Below are 7,572 nucleotides of genomic sequence, written 5' to 3'. Positions count from 1 at the left end.
CGGTGCATCTTTGAGAGTATACATGGTGAAGGATTGTTGTGCAGAGTGTATGTGTTGCTCCATTGTGTCACTAGACATATTGAAAGTGACTTGGTGATTGGACATAGTGGTCATAGATACAACAGAGAGCATTTCGGTTCACCTCTTCTTGTAACAGTCTGGGAAACTGAACTCCAGGAAGGGAAAGGAGAGGAGTAAAGAGGAAAAGAGAACAGTGGTCAGTGCCTATCAAGAGCCACACACTTTGTGCATGCTCTATATGTGGGTATTATTAGTAGATATAGCATGCCCATTTTTCAGATGAGCAAACTGAGGGTTGGAACGACTCTATAACTTGTGCAAGGCTATAGGCTCTAAGTAGCAGATTAGTTCTGAATCGAGGCCAGCATTTCCTCTGGCCTCTGTGACGTCACAACTCATGGGAGTATGACTTGGGCAGCTCCAGCTGGCCTCTCTGCTAGTCTTGCTCAGTCACCAGTTTTGGGGGAATGGGAGAGGAGCTTTCCACTCCTCTGAGAGTCATGTCTAGAGTCTGTCTTAGCCCTCAACCCCTCAGTCTTTGTAGATCTCATCCCAGGATCCCAGGACCCCGAGGGAGAGGTAGGAAGAGGGGCCTCCACTGGGGAGAAGGCCAGAGACATGCTGGGCTCTCTTTTGGGTCTGGCCCTGTCCCTGCCAGCCGTGGGCTCTTGTGCACATGATGGGTGTGCATGAATGAGCCAAAAGATCCTGCCAGGGTTGGTGTGGCTATGACTCCCAGGTTGCTGTCCCCACTTTTGCCATGGGCCCATTCTGATTCTGGGGGTTAAATGTGGGAAAATAGCATCTTCAAAAACCCTACTGCCTTCTCCTTGCAATATTGAAAAAGCAGATTCCTTGGCCGTAGCTGGGGCTAAGGGTCCAGAGAAGTTAAATGGAAGCCATGGTGGCTGCCTTTGCCACCGTGGGGACATCTGCTGTGAGGGTGCTATATAAAGTTCTGCTCCCTGGCCATTGCTTTGCCCTGGGCTCCAGGTCCCTAGAAGAGACCAGGGTTGGGGATTGGCTAGAAATCCCAAGGGAGCCCTTTCCTGGGTTTGAGCTGGGGAGGAGGCTGGGGCTGCTTGTTCCAGGCTCTTGAGCAAATAGCCCTGCCAAGACTTGCCTCTGCAAAGTTCCATTGGCATGAACCCCCTTGGCTGTCGTCTCTTCTCAACGTCAGAGCCCTGCCCTGCCCCTAGCTCCCAGGCTCAGAACACCTGCCTTGTCCCTGCCCCCACAGGGGGGCAGTGGTTGCTGCTCATTAGCCAGGGTTGAGCTGTGGATTAGAACAGGACAAAACCATGAAGGAAGGAGATGATTTGCATACCCAGACTTGTTCAGGTGGTGGTGTCAGGGGTGTGCCAGAACACTGAGCTCTCACCTCACCTCTCCCAGGTGTGAGAGCTGGCCTCGCCTGCAAAGCACCAGGTGGGGCTCCACGTGGGTGTTCCTGGTTGGAACTGTGGCCCTGGCTTGAGGATACCTATAGACTATAAGGGTGCCAGCCCCAGTCATCTAAGGGCATGAGGAGAGACAGAAGGACCCTGTTCTCTGACTTTATGCCCAACAGGGCCAAAGACACTGCGCACATTATCAGCCCCCGCTGGCTGTCTTTACATCTTACCCGCCTGACGGTGACACCAACATCCAACCAGGGGCCCAGTGCCTGCAATCCCGGGGACTCACGGCAGAACTGGAGCATCTGTTTTTCCAAACTAGTGCCATCAAACTCCACCCTCAGAGCAATTTCACACATTTCTTTGTGATACAGCACGACCTTGCTGTGCCCCACCCTGCCCCATAAATGCCCCCAGGTCAGAGGGTGCCTGTCACAAAGCATCCAGGGTCATTCTGGGCCTGGAAGGAACTCCCGTGTGGTGCCATTTGAATAAGAAGCCGGGCAAAGTGTGTCCATATGAAACAAATAATTGGGTATATCTGGTACCTGAGGGAGTATCTCACATCTGCGTTCTCATTTACGTTTTCTACTGTGTCCTGTGAGGTGAGCAGGACAAGGATTATCATCCTGTACTTTCTAGATAAGGAAACCCAGGACCTGGGAGGCCAAGGCCAGGGCAAGAGTCAGGCAGAGAGAAGACCAGAGCACAGGCTGTCTGGGCCCCTTCCACCATGCAGCAATCAAGGCTCCCTCCCCCGTGTGGGCACTTGGGGTCTAACCTGGGTCTAACCAGGAGTGCTGAGCAGCTGTGCCCCAGTCAGAGCCACAGGGAGGCCTCACGTTGAGAAGCCCATACTGTGCTGGCCTCCAAGGAGCCTGGAACCGACGGCGCCCCATAGAGAGGGCCCTGTTGGGAGGAGGGTAGCCACGCAGACAGCCTGCTGCTAGGTGTGCGGTGGAACCACGGAGCTATTTGCAGATCTGGTCACCACTGTGCTGAGTGCCAGGGAGGAGGGAATGGGGAGACACTAAGCCCCAGAGACAGGAACACCGTGCCTGGTGAAACAGAGCCAGCCTGTGCCGATGCAAGTATTGACTGAGTTCATAACCTGATCTGCCCGTGGGAAGGGGAACATTTGACAGAAGGCATCAGCCGAGGGTGGTGAGCCAGGCGCTGGGAGAATGAGTGAGACAGGACCACGCGGGGATGCCCTCGGCCACGACTGACTTCTCTCAGGGTCTTCCCACCCTGATGACCCCGACGAATCCAATGTGCCCCCTACTGCAATTCCATCCATTTCCAGCTCCTCATTGGCTTCTCCTGGGTTTCCTAGGCTCATTGCTCAACTGCGTGGAATCTGCTGAAGCCACAGCACTGAGCTGAAGCTCACTGGTTCTTGAATGTCACTTGCTGCTCCTGTCCCTGGGCCATTCAATGTCACTGTCCACCCTGTGGCTCTTCCTTGCTTTCTAGCTGCCAATCAGCCCCTTCCCGTTTTCCTCTCTTCAGTCCTCTCTCCCTTCCCCAGTGTACCTTAAACCTTTCTGGCTGCACTGATGGGCTCTCCTTTCTAGCATTTCTCTCTGATAGCTGACCCTAACCCTGTCCTGGCCTGGGAGTGCCCTGAGGTCCTGACTGCCCCTCTTGGCCCCCAGGCAGGACTCAGTCCCGGGAGATGGGCCTTAGGAGGTGCAGACTCCTGCTAGGCCCACTCAGCATTTTCCACAGCAGGTGGGCAGGCAGTCACACGGTCACATGGCCCATCCCAAATCTCTACATCACAACCCAGATTTTCTCCATTAAGGGTATCGATTTCCTCGGCTGAACTGCTGGGATCAAAGGCAGCCTTGGCAACTCAGCAGTTCATTAAGTCCCGACTGTCCCAGGGGACTGGCCTGGTGGATAAACACGTGAGCAGGAGGCCAGGTCGGGGCCTTGAGGGCAGCCTGCTGCCAAGAGTGCTCAGGCTGGACCTGGGCAGGGTGGCAGGAAGGGCAGACCTCAGGCTGCCTTTTTGTCCCCTCCCTGCAGGAGCTGGGCTTTGGGTCCCTCCCCAGGGCCAGCAGGAACCATATGGGGATACAGCACCTGCTCCCACCCTGCTCCTGCTATTTTCCTGCCTGCCCTCCTATCAGATACCTGCCAGGCCTTGTGCTGGGCAATGAAGATGCAGAGCTTCCTAAGCCTCTATCTCCACCCGCAAGGAGCTCCCACTCCAGTGAGGAAGGTAGACCCCATACCATAGCGTTACCAGGCTGCATACTAACATCTGATCGTCAGAACCATTCCCAACTCAGAGATTAAGTGTGACAGGCAGGTTGTTTCAATCAGAGCATTTCCTTTAGGTTTTTGTTCTTGCTTTTCAAAGCGACTCATTGGAAAAATTTTGGACGATACAGACCCCAAAGCACAAAGTAGAACATGAAATTTACACTAATCAAGGCTGTCGGTTTTTCCGACTTCCCTTCCCTCTGCCTGATCTGGAGATTGAGGGAAAGCAGAGCACACCTGGATGGGGTTGGCCCTGCGTCTCAGGCCAACAGTGTCTGTCCTCCAGAGGTGAGGGTGACCTGAGATGGTGCCAGGAGGGAGGATGCAGCTGTCCACTTGTCCCCAGCCCTCGACCCTGAACTTTCTCCTCCTGAGCGCCGATCTGCCTTCACTTCCCATTTGTTCTCTCTCATTGCCCCCGACTCACATGAATGTGAGCACTTAGATGCAAGGACTTTCTAGGGAAATTAAAGGTGTAGAGTACCCCCACTCCTTCCTTCTTTCATGCCCTTATCCTGAGGACTGAGAGGAGGAGCTGAAGGTACAACACTCCAGGGAACTATTAGAACCCAGGGGACAAGCGGGCCTGGCAACAAGCCATGGTTACAGGTGCTGACTGCCCCCCCATCCCTACCCACTGTGTGCCCAGGGTGTGTGAGGTGGAGGTGACCCTAGAGGTGGAAGAGCTGCCCCCGAACATGCAGGGCCCGTGGTTTCACTGAAGACAGCAGGTTAGCATGGAGGAAACAGGATGAGACAGGGCAGGCTGGCTTGTGGTCTTTTCTGAGTGACCCCTAAACCAGGGACTCAGACAGGTCTGGGGCTGGGGAAGCTGCGGATGGGAGCATTTCCCCCGCTTCCTATAATGCAAAGTAACAGTCACTTCCCTTGCTCCAAAGCTTCGTTGCTGGCTGCAGTCAGAGTCTGGGCTCTTGCCCATACTTCGTTCTCCTCCAGTCACAGGGAGGGGTTTTGGTGGAGTCACTCGCTTGCCCAGTCATTCCATCAGCAGATGTTTGCTGAGTGCTGATTGGGTGCCAGGCACTGTGCCTGACCCTGGGGACACAATGCTGCAGAAAACAGCCGTGGCCTCTTTCCCCTAGCGGACCTACATCTGAAGGCAAGCATCCCAGTTTTCAGCCTGAAAGCAGCCTGCAGCTCCAGAGATGGGACAGGCAGGTGGAGAGAGGAGTTTGTGTCGAGACTGTGTAAAGACTCAGACTGAACCCTTACTCTTAAATCCAGCAGAGTTCTACTACTGCCGCCCAACACCCTTTCCCAGAGAAGGGCTGCTGGGAAGGGGTGTGGGGTTAGGGAACCAACATTTGTTCAGTTCTGAAAGTGCTAGGAATAGGGTAGGCTGAGTGCCTCACATTTCTTGTCTTAATCCTCACCAAAACCCTAGGAGGTGAATATCATAATCCCAATTTGCAGACCAGGAAGCTGAGGCTCAGTGGAACAAATTATCTCATCATGATCCTGGGTAATGCATAACCAGGTCTAGCTGCAGGGCCTATGCCTTTTCCACGACATCATTTGTCTCTGGGAAACATACAAGACCTTCGTTCTCCCCTGTGAGCGCTGCAGACGTGTGAAGACCTTGACCTCCTGGGAAATTGTTCCCACTTTCTGCTTTGAAGAAAATGACAGGGGAAGTGCCAGAGTGAACTCTCTTCCCTTTTTTAATGTCGGCCTCTCTTTTCCCTCCTGCATCTTCCTAGTCCTGGAAATCCCTGTTGTCCCCGCCTTTGTCCCAGAAAATCCCAAAAACGCTTCACGTGAGTCTATTTAAATCCCCACTCTCAGCACTCAGGACCGGTTCTGGTTTCCTGGGGTGGCCTGGGCCTCCATCTGGTTTGGAGGCTATTTTGATCCACCGGATGCAGATTAGCTGCTGAGATCTGGGGCTGAGCTGCTGGAGAGATGCCTTTATCTACAGAAGGACAATTTGAAAACTAACTCAAAGCATCGAGAACAAATAAATAAATTCCTCTTTCTGTTCCCAGCACTCTCCATCCCATTTCTACAGGTAATTGCTGAAGGATTTTTGCTTCAAACAGGCTCTTGTTTGCATCAAGTGTGGGGTGCAGCAAAGTGGATTCGGGACTGGCCGATGTCTGGCCAGAAATATCAGGCAAGGGAAACAGTGACTCTAGTGGGGTCAGAAGAGGGGTATCTGCTGGCCCAGGAGCTCAAGGCAGGGGGGTGAGTCTTTCTGAGGTCAGTATCAAGTCCATTCATTTGCTCTAATGTAAGCCTTCTTGGGGCAGGAATCATCTTCCCCTTCTCTAATCATCGAGGAAAAGGGCCTTCAGACCTGCCCTGGCCCGGGTCCAGAGGAGGGATGTTAATTACGTGGTCAGTGTCTTGATGTTTCAGGAGCTCACAGCACTTGAAAATATGAGCTTTGCATCATGCAGGTAGGTAGCGATGAGGGCTATCATTGCTTGCTTGGGAGGCAGAGGGGGCTCAGAGGTGGGAGATAAAAAAGCTTACAGCTTCTGAGAAGCTGTGGGTACAAGGGAAGAGGATGAGAAGGAGAGAAGCCTGAACATCTGTAAACTTCTCATTTATTCTTCACAAAGACTTCATTGTCCCCCTTATAGGTGAGGTGAGTCTGAGGTAGGAGGTCCAAGTTTTCTGGACAATGGCAGAAATCAGAATTCAAACACTTGTCTTCTAGGAGAAGTTCTGGTCTCTCCTTGGTGCCGCAGCTGCCCCAGGAAGTTTCCAGGAGCTGACAAGCATTCAGATGAGTCAAGATGGGATCAGATAGAGAAAAGGAGAAGGGAGAGCATATTTGTTCTCTTTCCACCTCCCTCCCACAGCCTTTCATGCTGATCTCAGCTGATGAGGCTGCCTCCTCCTCCCTGGACTGTGCAAACCCCTGTCATGGTCAGTGGCAACATTTTCTACAGTGGGTGGCCAGCCTTGATCTAGCAGTAAAGGATGGATTCTGTTATTTCAGTGACGTGGGGCTCAGGGAATGAGAGTGATCATCAAAAAGCAAAAGTAAAGCTATCCTTACAGGGTTAACAAGAATTACGGGCAGAAATATGGCTATAATTAGGCATTAATCAGGCTGCACTTTGACCCACTTCCTTGTAACTGACAGACACGGTAGGAGTAGATACTGGCTGTTTGCATCCCTAATGTTCCTATAGACGGGATTTCTGATGTTAGAGCTATAAGGCTTTTGTTTAAGATAGACAAGATCTCTGACATTAGAATCATGAGGCTCCTGTTTAAAAATTGCTTAAGATATTTCTCAGATCCTGAATTCCAGCAAAACAGATGATGCTAACAAGTCTGAAGACCCCCATAAAGGAATGGAATCAGTATGAGAACACAGTTTCTTCATCTCCCTGTCCCAGGACTTCACCCTGGACTCCTCTATCAATCAACAATCTCCACACTTCAGCCCACTCCAAAACTCCTAAAATCCCAAGCCCCAAACTCCTCTGGAAGATGGATTTGAGGCTTCCTTCTGTTTCCTTGTGTGGCAGCCCTATCATTAAACCGCTTTCTCTGCTGCAATCTGATGTACTTGGTGTATTGACTTGCCATGCACATTGGGCAAGGGATGTATTACGCTTCCAAGAGCACCTCAAAAGGGCTTCTCTGGCCTAGGTGTGGGGCAGAGAAAATGGGAATGGGAATACTCTGGACATTGGAGCATGCTGGTGAACCCTGAACATTCAGTCTAGGCTCACCTTGTGCTGATGGGGCATGTGGCCTTCTCCCGCAGACCAAGACAGTGGATCGAGGTGACAGCATCAGGGACCTTGCATTTGTACGCTTGTCTGAGAGGCCACTACGATCACCCCTCATCATATATGAGAACAGAAGGCTCAAAGAAGTCACGCCCAAGGTTGAATAC

At 52.2% G+C, this 7,572-nt stretch overlaps 1 long non-coding RNA gene across 2 annotated transcripts; it reads left to right on the top strand.

Annotated features, from left to right (window-relative positions):
- Window positions 1–474: 474 nt before the first annotated feature.
- On the top strand, window positions 475–7,229 carry LOC105476357 (uncharacterized). 2 transcript variants are annotated; one of them, XR_011611121.1, is made up of 4 exons: window positions 475–600; window positions 5,963–6,112; window positions 6,299–6,587; window positions 6,954–7,229. It is a non-coding gene; the product is annotated as an uncharacterized lncRNA (long non-coding RNA). The 2 variants fall into 2 exon arrangements; XR_984047.2 differs by lacking the exon at window positions 475–600 and having other exon boundaries at window positions 3,495–6,112.
- The last annotated feature ends 343 nt before the right edge of the window (window positions 7,230–7,572 follow it).

The sequence above is a fragment of the Macaca nemestrina genome, chromosome 12, assembly GCF_043159975.1.
Source record: "Macaca nemestrina isolate mMacNem1 chromosome 12, mMacNem.hap1, whole genome shotgun sequence".
In the NCBI taxonomy this organism is placed as follows: Eukaryota; Metazoa; Chordata; class Mammalia; order Primates; family Cercopithecidae; genus Macaca; species Macaca nemestrina.
This window is presented reverse-complemented; position numbering and strand designations above follow the sequence as displayed.